Below are 12,504 nucleotides of genomic sequence, written 5' to 3' on the forward strand. Positions count from 1 at the left end.
GCTCTCTTTGGTCAGTGGAGCAGTGCTGGCCCTCCAACAGTGCAGAATTTGTCCCTGTCCTGCTCCCTTTGCAGCTGCTGACTTGCCAAGGGTGGTATTTCTTTGCAGTGGGCTGTGTACTGTGTGTGCCTCTGCTTTCCACACTTCTGACCCAGATTTCAATTTTCTACACCTAAAATGAAATTAATAAGTCTTGTTACTGCAGTAGGGAAAGTAGTGGGCAGCAAAGGAAACACTTCAGTCCTGCTTATCTTGGGTAAAGTGAGCATGTTTTGAAACCCTTTTCAGTTACTCATGACCAGATAATGCAATGCCTCACCTTCTGCAGCACCTGTTGTGCTCTCTCTCCCTCTGCTTGGTCACCTGGTGATGAGACATGTCCAGAGCTCACCTTCATCCAAGGGAAACAGAGGCACATTCCTGGCAAATACAATGTCACTGTGTGGCGATAAGCTCAGAGATCAGGCTGAGCTGTTTCACCCCTTGGACCATCCCATTATGGAATAACTAAGCCAAGGGGAAAAGTCAGTCTGTAAATACATGGGTGAGCCAAGTCATCTAGAGAGATGTCAGAGGAGTTTTGTGTCCCTGCTCCAGCAGCTGTGGCAACATCCCTTCGCTCACACAGCCCCTCCACCCGGGATCCTGCTGGCAGCTGCAGCAGCCCACACTGCTGCACACAAACGCTGCCATGCTCAGGTGAGGGACCAAGGGAAAGAAAGACCTCCTCTGCTGGGAGCTGTTGAGCTGATGAAGGGATTTCCAGTTGCAGAGATGGCAGAAAATGTCACTCTGTTGTCCCTTGGCTCATGGGAATGCCTGTGTGTGTTGGTACAACCTTGCACTTGCATGACTCAGAGCATGCAGCATGTGGGACCTAATCCAGCTCAACAAAACAAACCTTGGTGTCCCACTCGGTGTTCTGGCTTCTGGTTTGACACCCCTGAGGTACCAGGATGGCAGGGCCTTGTACTCTTTTAATTTACTCCTGTCTCAGCAAATGGCTGTGGTACTAAGAACCAAATTTTGGAGAGAAGGGAGATGAAAATCCAGAGGAAATTGCTGGCTTCCCGCAGTGCTGACTCTGAGCTGTTTGATATTCTCTCTTTTTTAAGGTTTGCTTGTTTTAAAGCAACATTAATTGGAAAGATGCTGGAGTGTCAAATAGAAACCACTCCCTGAATAACCTCACTAATGAGCATGTTATTAAAGCAGGGTTAGGAGCTCCCTAGAGGGCTCTCACTGGATAGGATTAAATTAAAAAAAAAATCATCTAAACTAGACAGAAAATCTCTGTTAGTCTGCACTGATGAATATAGAAAAGTCCAATGAAAAGTGGCTTTGAAAGGTTTAAGGTATGTCTTCCTATCTAGGACTAGACTTCTCCCTCCCTCAGGGCTCACTCAGGCAGGGAAGAAGTTTTTAATGAAGCAGAGGATGGAGGACTTGCAGCTCAGAGCCTGGCAAGCCCACTCTCCAAGTGGTCACATCCCCATGCTCTTGGCACTTGCTCATGTAGGTCAGCAAGAGCAGTCCAGGGTGGACAGTGTCTCTGCCCAAGCAACGTGGCTTGTGGAAGGCAGAGGCCAGCAGAGATGGGGATGCTGAGAGCCTGTGTCAGGAGATGAGAGGGTGCCTGTCAGATCAAAGTTTTGCTTTAATCTGACTCCACTGGAGCAGTTTCCCAGTATAGCCCTGTGCTGCTCCACCTCTGAGGTGGTGGCATGTCATAACTCCCTGTTCATCTGCCTTCCCCTTAGATCTGGAGGCACCTACGAGAGCAAGGACACAGCAGTAGTTCTAGAGCAGATGGGGCTGTGGGATGTGGTCACACATCCATCCTCTGACAGCACTGTGGGGATGCTGGTCCCCACCCCATCTCCATGTTCAGCCAGCCCAGGAGCAGTGGCTGCTGGAGCAGCTTTGGACAGGGATAGTGAAGGAGAGGTTTTGTGATTCCTGGTCCCTTCTCTCCTGCTGGAAAGGATGTGGGAGGATTTAGGGCAGAAAAACTGTTCTCATACCATCTGAAGGCAGGCATGAAATGCTTTAGCAAAGCTTCCCTGCAGGCAACAGCGAATTCCAGAGCAATTCCAGCTTTTTTGTGGCTTGCCCTTGCTTCCTGTGAATGGTGGGCAGGTCAGCCCTGCCCCAGCCGCAGCGGGGGGCTGGCTGGGGAGCTGATTTACTGCACCTGCAGACGAGGAGCTTCATAGCTTAAGGCCATTCTTTGCCTGCATTACCATGGAGCACATTTTCAGGGAAGCTTGGCTGCCCGGGCTGCTCCTGCCCAGATATTTGGACTGTGCAGGCATGAGCACCTTTTCAGGGAGGATTTTGTCCATGTGCAGAAGGAGATGTATTGCCTGCCTTTGCAAAGCACTGTCTGACAGCCTGATGCAAAACATGCCAGCACCAAGCTGTGACTCTAAACAAAGAGAGGGAAAGCACTGTATTTTTATTTTCTCTGCTGCTGCAGAGAGTTGTTTTTTTTCTTTCTTCTTGTTTTTTATTGTTTATTTTTCTTTTCTTTTCTTTGCCTGAGACAGGAATTTGGATTCTCTGTGCTCCCCAAACTCTTCCCTGGGCTGTCTCCAGCAATCAGACAGAGTGACAGCTCTGAAACTCTCCAAGTTAACAAGTTCAAGTGCTGATGATTAACTAGATTCACAAAGTTGATTGGAAAAAAATAGGGATATAAATAAATATTCCTGGAGATATTCCACCCCCTGTAGTCATGAACTTTGAATAATTGGAGGGAATTATGCTGAGTACTAATCAAAAGGGTTTTTTTTTTTTTAATTTGCTAATTACTGCTGGGTTTCATCAGTGTCAGACTCTAATCATCTCAAGACATGTTAATTGACCCTTGGGAGTTGTTTATCTGATGCAGAAAGTTTTAGATGGGGTCACACAAAGAAATGCAATCATTGAGGTTACTTCTTGCCTGCCACTCAGACAGAGAGAAGAGTTAAAAAGACTTTGGGCTATGAGGATGTGGGCATTGTCTGAGCTCCAGAATGGCTCTTTGTGGGCACTGTGGCTTCCTCTGTCCATTAGGGACCTTCTCTTTCTTGTGCCTTGCACTTCAGTGTCCTCCCTGCCAGCCTCCTTTTTGTTGTACACACAGACAGTAACTTTGGTGATCCACATGCAGTGAGTGCTAACAGTGACATCCCTCCGGGATGTGGCAATGCTGTAAGGCTGTTCCTTTCATGTAAGGTTTATGGTGCTCCAGGAGTGGGCTGAGGGTCCTGCTGTGGAGCTTCCCGGGCAGTTTCCCAGCCTGGCTGCCTCACCTGTCTCGTGTCCTGTTAATTAAACCAGAGGAGGTGAGAATTAGTGGAATAAAAGGTAGGGCAATGGGGAGTAGGGAAGTACTGAGTGAAGGGCTGACAGTTCAGCAAGTTTCTCAAGGGCAGGTCTCAGGAATACCAATGTTTTCATCATATAATGTTTTAATTAATGACCTTGGTATAAAAATTAGTCTTATGCTAATGAAATGCTCTGGAGATGCAATGCTGCGAAATATCCTCAATAAGAGGCACGTAATGTCATACCAGAAGACCTGGGTGATCTCGACATGAGTAGAAGTGATTAAATCTGAGAGTGCCAGCAGTGCAAGGTCGCAGACATAAGGGCAAATGAGGAGAACTTCTGCTACCGACTGGGAACTGAGCAGCAGTTTGGGAAAAATGCCTGAGTCACATAGTTAATGGTGGGTGACCACACTGCAGAGATGCAACCGAGCCCCAGGACGGGTCTATTCTGTCCATCTCAGTGTCACAGCAAGAAGTGGATATAAGTCAAATACAGGAGAAGAGGAGCATTCCCAGGTGGTGTGTTACCCCCATGGCACGTAGGGGCACCACCAGGAGCTGTACCAGGCTCTGCACATCTGCTGGAGCCACAACTTCCCTGTGACAGTGATGGAACGACCAGTGTTCCCATTGCTGACTGATAATATTTCACCACCTCTTTTGCATCCGTTTTCATTTTGATTCCAGGATAATTTGTATCAGTTTATGAAATGAGGCTTTTCCTTCATTGCAAGAAAACACAAACCCAACCGCAACACCTAGGTATAATTGACTTAAGGCATATACAGGCGTGAGTTTTTATTTGATCACCTTCATTTTTCTAATTTTCCCCTTTCCATCTTCTTTTTCCTCTTTATTATATTGCTGGCTGTTGGAGGCCCTTGAATAGAAATAAACTTTCTAGGTAATATTTCTTAATAAAACCCATCATTTATTATTGTTATTCTCTACCAGTAAATGCCCAGCTCCTTCTCTCATTTGTTATAAGTCTAGATTAACATCTTTTCTGGCAAGGTTGGGATAGATACCGGAATATGACAGCACTTGTGCCCCATCCTGGCTGTGCCCAGCTGTAGGTGTGCTAACATAGGTCAGGTCTCAGCCACCAGCAGCATGTCACATGCTGCCACAGCAGGACACAAAGTATGGAAGAGATTTTTTTCAGGCTCCTGTGTTTACCGTGTAGCGGTGAGAGATAAAAAGCTCCTGACAGTGGCATCTGATCCTGCACCTCTTGTTACCCTCAAGTCAAGCTGTTACTTGTTTAATCTCAGCTCAGATGCTTCAACAGTTCACCCAAAAGTAGAGGTAGAGATTTCTCTGGAAGACGCTTGAGCCGTTGTTTACTGTATTGCCATTTCAAAGAAAAGCCTTTTGTGTAAAAGACACAAAAATAACTAATAACGTTAATATAAACATATACTTTAACTACTGTTTAAGGCTGTCACTGGGTTAAAATAATCTCCGGTGCTGCATCCCAAATGCACAGTAATTATGTGGCGAATCTCTTTATTACAGGGTGTCAATCAAGCAACAATGTGGCTGTGAGTGAAATCACTTTGCATCTCTCCACTGATATTCCCAGCACAGAGCTGCAGGCTCCACGATGCTTCTGAAGGTCTGTGTGCCTGTGCCCAGTTTGTCTGATTAAAAGGTGGCCATAGGAAGGAGAACTGGGCACAGCAACTGCGCTTGGCTTTTGGGGAAGGAAATGATTCTGCAAAGTATCTGTCCATCTTCCTATATCAAAGGAAAACACACAGAAATACTTGTCCTAATTATGCAGCTGGCCAGTGGCTCCTGGCATCCCCACGCAAGGGCCAGAGGGGAGGTCAGGGCAGCCAGGTTAATTCTGCAGCTGGGGTCTCTAGACCCCAGCGGGTGAAGCGGATTATTTGAGTTTTGGCCTGGAGGCTGCAGAGTTTGGGCTCTTCCAGCAGTTACTTTGGGAAAAAACTGCTCAATTTTATGTCTAAACACAGATTCTGCTTTCCACTGGAGTTCGTAACCCCATCGATCCTCCCTTTTCTAGGCTGGGAGCTGGAGAACAGATGCCAACCTCTGAACCTCTTGGAGTCAATGGGAGGGTGAGAAACACAGCTATTTCCTCACCTGAAAAAGGTTTTTGCTTCATTTTCTTCTGCTGCCACTGTCAGCTGCTGGGATCTCATCTGCAACTTCTGCAGGGACAGAAATCCTCAGAGAGAGACACAGCATGCATGCTCTGGGACTGCACAGCAGCAGGGACTGCATGGCTGCAACAAATCTCTCCTTCTCCCACCCTTCCTGGCTTTTGCCAGGTAAATCTTCCCTTTGCTTTTCCTCTCCTAGTTTCACTCCTTCTCTACTTCCATTCTTTTGACCCTCCACTTTTCATTTCATTTTCCCTCTAACACCACCTTCCCCCTGTCCATGCTCTAATATTGGTGGGTCAGGCAATTTTTGAGCAGAGGTTACAGAAATAACCCCAGGTTTTGCTGCGTGACTGTCTTTCCACAAGGAGGGTTGGAGAAATGCATTTCCATGTGTTCTTGAGCGAGGCCCAGGGATGGTGGCTCAAGCCTGGCAGTTGGGGTGAACACAGGCTGTGTTCTCTGGGGGGAATGTGGGTCCAGTGCAGAGCAGTGAGGGATGGGTTGGGTTTGAGGCTGGAGATAATGCTTTTCCCAGAAGCCTCTAGTCCCAACCTGGACAAGGTCAGAATTTTCTCTGTCATCCCACCTGTCTATCATCAGATAGACAGAGTGGCTTCTCTTGTACACAGATCTTTTGGGCAGGACCAAAAATCCCACATCCTTGCTGGTTTGTGAGGGTCTGAGGAACCGAGGATGTGATTTTTTTGGTCCAAATTCCCCCTTCCTCTCCCTTGTAAGTGGGGTGGTGGCTGCTCTGCTCCTGCTTCCCACCAGGGCCTGTGTTTCAGCAGCTCTCAAAGGACATGATAGCAAATCACTTTGGGAACTGTTTATGATAAAAAGTGCAATACAAACAGATAATATCATCATACTCCACTATTTAACAGGCTTAAATCCCAAGGATGGGGAGAAGCTCCTGTGGAGAGCAGAGCTATCTCTCAAACACTTCTGCTGCAATTTAAAAGCACTCCCTAGCCTGGCAAGGCTAATTTCACATCTTTTTTCTCCAGGGAATATATCTGGGTTTCTCCCTGCTTGAGGCCAGAGCCCTCCATACTGATTAGATTCATGCAGGGGTTTTGATTATCACTCTTCTTGAGTCCTGATGGAACATGACAGAGGTGCCCAGCTGGGCTGCATCCCACAGCCCACCTGCTGGTGCATCCCCTTGGTGAGGACAGACCCTGGGGTGGTAAATTGTTTTCTTTCATCAGACCCCACTCACCTCCAGGCACAAGGTACTCCTCACAGGAAAACAGTTCCAGTCTCCCACTCTCCCACCCAGGATTAATCCTGGGCTATGGCCAAGAATCACTTTACAAGAAGAACGTGTGGGATGGTTGCAACAATCCCAATGTCACCAAATCAGCTGTGAGCTGGGCAGGACATGCTTGCTGAGTGGTATCCCCGCAAATGTGCCCCCTCTGGGGAGTCTGGCTGCTATCTGGCTCATCCTTCCTCCTGCCCCAGTGCCCCACCTCCCTCTGCCCTCTCTTCCCCATGGGATTTTCTCCCGATCCATCAGGATGCAAACTTGAATTAACACTGCTGTTTGGTTTATGCCCTGCTGACCTGCCTCCCAGTCTCCTCTCCCATCCTTTTGTGGGTCTCTTCACCTTCTGGTGGGATGATTTAAGATTCCTCTTGTGATGTGGTGGGTGAGACCACCACTAATGCCCGCAGTGGCACAGGGGAGGGATAACTTATGGGAGCACTGGGCTGCACCTACCAGGGCAGGCACTGAGGACAGCTGTGACATCATTGCCCCTTTGTATTTATTGCTGCCACTGCATTCCCTCACTGATCTGAACAGGAAGAGTCTCATAGGTGATGCAGGAGAGTCAGTAAAAACAAAATAGAAAAGGAGAAAAGCATGAAAGGCAAAAATCCTTTTCCTAATTAAGCCAGATGTCCCACCCTTTCAGTTTGCATTGAGGGGTGGAAATTGCTTTCTCAGGTTATTTCTCTGGCTGGAAAGGTATTTATATCCAAATGTTGCTGGTGTGGTTGGTGTCTTGACTGGGCTTTTCCATTTCAATGGCCCTTCTGGAAGAGCCAAGTTTTCAGGCGTTAGGTTTGGTTTCCGCTTTGAACAGTGACTCACTGACCCTTAACCTGGGTCCTTCCTGGTGATGCACAGAAAGGCACTGGGAATGCCAGGGATGAAGAGTGGGTGAAGGGATGTTCTCAGCAGAAGGAATAGTAAGGGCTGAGGGGTTGTGCTACAGCTATAGCCCCATAGTGCCTCCAGGAAGGCATCTCCAGTTCTTGCCACTCACTCTCCTGCCAACACCAGCTCAATGCACAAGCGGGCCCCAGCTCAGACACCTCTTAGTTCTGACTGGGTTTAAATCACTGCGTTTCCCTTCCTCATTTCTTCTGCAGTGGGGGCTTTACCCCACTCAGCGTCATTTCCCTGCTCATCTCCGGCTCAGACAAGGCAGGAAACGTATTTTCAATGTATTAATTAAAGTGTCTTTGCAGCAGAACATCTGCATGGAGAGCGATAGATCACCGAAGTGTGCGTGTGCGCGTGTGCCTGCGCGTTGCAGGCTCCCAGATAACGCATTGCTTTGCATAATTTATTCCAGCCAGCACAGCAATAATTTTCATAGCCTGTGATCTTCAAGTATGCGATTATCAATCTGCAACCCAGCTCCACGTGACCCAAACATTAGATTATTCCCAGATAAAGGAGAAGCAGGATGTTTGGCTCTCCATCAGCTCTGGCCAAATGGGTTGTGTGGGATAAGATCAAATGCTGTTTTGTTAGATCCCACCATGCCCAAGCAATGGGTCGGTCTTCTCGGGTATTCATCACTGTCAGCTATTTTGGGAGAGGATTGTCTTTGCCAATGATGCTATTCAATTTCCTGATTGTTCAGCTCATATCAGTTTAGTTTGAAAGATAATAAGATAGAAACCAGAGACTTTCCAGTCAATAAAAGGAAACCTCAGAGGCTTTTTTGGTCTTGCATCTGTCATACTTTGTTGATATTTTAGCTGCTGAGCATTTGACAGCTGGTTGTAAAACTCTTATTTCTCCTTTGAGAGAATTAAATGAAGAGCATTTAATTTATTCCATGGAGGATTCCCCAAGTGACCCATGAAACAGGTCACTTTCTGGCAGCTGGGCCAAAACTGGAGAGATTTGGAACTTTCTCCACCCAGGGGAGAAAAAAAAAAGTGATTTCATTACCTCTTCCCTTTCTTTTTTTCATCATCAAAACAATTCTGTGTTTTCCAGCATTGATCCTACCTCTCATTAGTACCACAAACCACTGCTGGCATCTCTGTGGCCAACATGGCCCTGCCAGTGACAGCCAGTATCTCCTGGGTGAAGATCTTGATGCAGGATTGCACTGGGTTCCATCCATCTCCAGGCACTGGTGCAACTGGGAATGGCACCTGGGAGCATTTCTCCTGCAACAGGCACGTGGTGCTCCCCCATCAGCACGGACAGACACGTAGGTGGGTGCCCAGCACCATCATTGGAGACATTCCAGCCTGTTTAGCAGGTCAGGACATTAAGGGGCTAATGGTTAATGTCATTAACCAATATCAGGCAAAAGCTCCCTTAACTGTGCCAAGGGCAGGCAGCTGCTCAAAGCAGCACAATAATTATGTATAGACCAAGTAATTATTTTTGTCACATCTTCCTGGCAGGAGAAGACCGTTTGTGGGATGGGTTTAGCTACCTTCTGCAACACGCCTGTGTCTTATTTATCCAGAACAATACGCTCAGTGTGATTTTTCTGTCATCTTTTTCCTTTTAACGTCGTTTCCAGCCCACACTGCTTTTAATTCGGTGAGGTAAATTGAGACTGGGAGGGGAAGCTGCAGAAATCCTCCGAACTCCCATTCTCTGAGCAAAACGTTCCCCCCGGGATCTGACGGTGTTGCTGAATAGCTGGTCCTTCCCTTCCCAAGGGGCTTGTGAGTCTTGGCGGAGACAAATGTTATTTTGGATGGCTGTAGTCGCTGCACGGCCGGGTCTCGTCGCAGGATCTGCTTGCAGCTTTGGAGCCTCCCTGGCGGCTCCTTCCTTACCTGGGGACCTGTGAGTCAGCAGCCCTGGTGCTGTGCTGTTTTGAATGTCGTGCCAATGAAAGGGACATTAGCAGAGTGCTGCCTTTGGAGTCCTGGTGCTGGGCTGGTGTGGATGGAGGAGAGTTGCTCCCTACACTCTTATTTCAAGGATGCACTCAGCCTGCCTGGAGCCAGCTAAAGAAGATGAAGGACTTGGAGGTCTCTGCTCACAGGATCCTGGGGAAAAGGAGATGTTTTGAACCCATTTCCATTCTCTTCCTGAAAGCATTTTTGTTCTGGATCTCTGGTCAGTCTTAAAATAAGAGAAGAAGCTGAGATGGTGTCATTAACCCCAAATTTGGTGGATTGAATAGTTGGATTCCCATCTGAATTTCTGATTTGTTCACCACTTTCACCCATCTCCAGTTTTTACTTCTTTTCAGAGCTGAAGACTTAAGATGTCCACAGTCCTGTCTTGTAGCTTCACCTACACATCTTGGCTGTTTGTCCTTTCTCCCCATCTCTCTTTGGCCCAAAACACAAATGACCCTTAAATAACCAGGTGGCCACACACAGGAACCAGTAGCCAGTCTCCATGGTGGCAGTCGGACATGTTACTGCCATTTCCCCTTGTCGTGGACATCTTGAAAATGCAGCTTGAAGGTCCTGATAAAGCTTTCCCTGTTCGGATTTCTCACCCCTCACCTGTGGAGTTGTGCAGCCTTGAAAGGCACACTCTGTTTTGCATGGGGACAACGTCCAAATCTGCTTAATACATGAGTGCTCACTCAGAGGTGTCCTTTCAGTTACTGCTTTCACCATCAGCAATCCATAAAAGTACAGGGTGCCTTAGGGAATCGCTTGCTTTAACTCCTTTGCCTTGGTAACAGTGCGGCTGCTCCTGGTGCAAACAGGCATCTCCTGGCCCCCTCCCTGCCATGTCAGAGCATCGCCCATCCTCTGTCTTGGCTTTCTCCCTCCTCCTTCCTCTTCCTCTGGGTCTACTTGCTATAACTATTGGAATGGATATAGTGGCAATTTGGGGAGAAGATGCTGTTTAAAGCTCTTTAATTTAAAGAATGCTAATTCACTCCATCCTCGGGCGAGTTATCCAGCTATGTGGAAGCCTCCTTTTCTCTGGGTGTCAAATAGGAGGGTGATTTTTCTCAGTCCATATTTAGAGACTTTGCTGAACCCATGGCCCATAGGACATCCTACAAGGAAGCTCACAGGAGGCAGAGACACTTTGGCATCCCCATAGAGCTGGGATGCCGCCATGGATGCTGCAGCCCTGGCCAGGATCTGTCTGGTGCCAGCCCCTTTTCCTGAAAACTGCCTTGTCTCTCCTGCTTGGAATCACAGAACAGTGGGAACCTGAGGTAGGCTGTGTTCAGCAGCCAGGGTTCAGTGTGAAGGCAATTTCTGGGAATAGTAATAAGAAACTTGGCTACAGATCTCCATCTCAGGTCGGGTGCTCCAAGCACTGTAGCTAACCCATGTGAAAAATTGGCTGGAGACCTTCCTGTAAACCAGGTGCTGCTTCCAAGACAACTGGATAAATAGTCCTTCAAGCCAGGGGGGCAGCTCCAGAGAGAAGCCACAGGGTAATTCCCTGTGTTATAAAGACCCCTGCAGTCACCATCCCAAATGATTCCTGTCCTGTGCCCATGTGTGCTCCATTCTCTCTCAGGCTGATCCACCTGTCCCCATCCAATTGCTCTGCAATCTTCCCCCGTGTGATATTGTGGGATATTCCACAACATTAGCAAGTTGAACATGTTTTTACTGCCCGATGTCTCTCCATGCAATATTTCACTGTCTCGCTGGCTATTATCCTGGCGGCACAAAGTCCCATTGAAATTCATGGTGCAAGTCGCCCATTTGTTTCCTTTGAGCTTTGCAGGGTTGTTCTATGCAGCTTTATGCATATCATTTTTTGCTATGCAAAGTGAGGGTAATGACTTTACCTGCTCTCTTTCAAAGCACTGAACAAAGCCTGTCCCCATGCCGTAGACTGATTTCAGAATATTTGTTCTAGGGTTTGAGAGGGATGAATCAGAGCTCTTAGGGAATGTGCAATCTGATGCTCTGTAAATAAAAAGTAAGTCGTGCTGCATCTACATGTCTCCAAGGCAGGCATGTGCTCTCTGTCAACCTTTCTTGCTGGGATCAGCTTCAGGGATGGCTTTGGCAAAGCAGAATAGCTTCATTTTAATGACAGCCCTGGAATAGCATCACTTGTTTTGGCCAGTGCCACCGACAAGCCTTGGACTAGCTCTGCCTTTTGAGGGACAGATGATGTCCCTCATGAATGACAAGGTGAGGCTCACCAAGCAAAGGGTCACTGAAGATATCCTCTAGGACATCAGGGGTGTAGGAGAATTGAAGGCACAGCAGCAAAGGAAAAGTTTTGCTCTGAAGACCTTTAGATCCAGACTGACTGGCCTCTGTCACCACCCAAAGGAGACTAAACCTCAGGTACCCACGGCACAGCTTTGGTGTCTGAAATGGTGTCTGAAATGAGGCCCCCACATCAGTGACCACTTGTAAATATGGGGATCGTGATGTCTCTGCTTGGATCTGTGCAGTGACAAGGAGGGCAGAGACAAGGCTTTCCTCTCCATCCACTGGTGTTTGGATGTGGCTAAGCAAGCAGGGTGGATTTTGCCCTGCATGCATGGTTTGAACTGTGTGTTTTGCAAATAGCAATTTGAAGATCTGGTGGCAGACTCTTTGGCTTGAAAGCACGCACGAGCCAAGAGTTATTCTTCAAAGAGTTTTGTGAATAACACCAAAAAACTGCACTGGAGAATTTAATTTTCTTCATGGACAATGTGCATACGAGAGGGGAAAAAAAAGACAGACAAAAATCTTTAAAGAAATAGCTCATTGTGAATTATTCACTCTGTTTACTTTCTTGGAGGTCCCAAGAGGAAGGTGCTATGTAATCTGCACTACAGTAGCATGTCAAGGTATCCAGCGGGGCCAAAAGAAACCATCAACAGTGGGATATGTCCCCT

General features: G+C 47.5%; 1 long non-coding RNA gene across 1 annotated transcript; it reads right to left on the bottom strand.

Moving 5' to 3' along the window:
* Positions 1 to 2,858: 2,858 nt before the first annotated feature.
* Positions 2,859 to 7,219, bottom strand: LOC135423173 (uncharacterized). Its single transcript, XR_010434730.1, has 3 exons — positions 7,028 to 7,219; positions 5,433 to 5,500; positions 2,859 to 3,311 (listed from the first exon to the last, which is right to left on the bottom strand). It is a non-coding gene; the product is annotated as an uncharacterized LOC135423173 (long non-coding RNA).
* Between the last annotated feature and the right edge of the window lie 5,285 nt (positions 7,220 to 12,504).

This window comes from Pseudopipra pipra, chromosome 16, assembly GCF_036250125.1.
Source record: "Pseudopipra pipra isolate bDixPip1 chromosome 16, bDixPip1.hap1, whole genome shotgun sequence".
In the NCBI taxonomy this organism is placed as follows: Eukaryota; Metazoa; Chordata; class Aves; order Passeriformes; family Pipridae; genus Pseudopipra; species Pseudopipra pipra.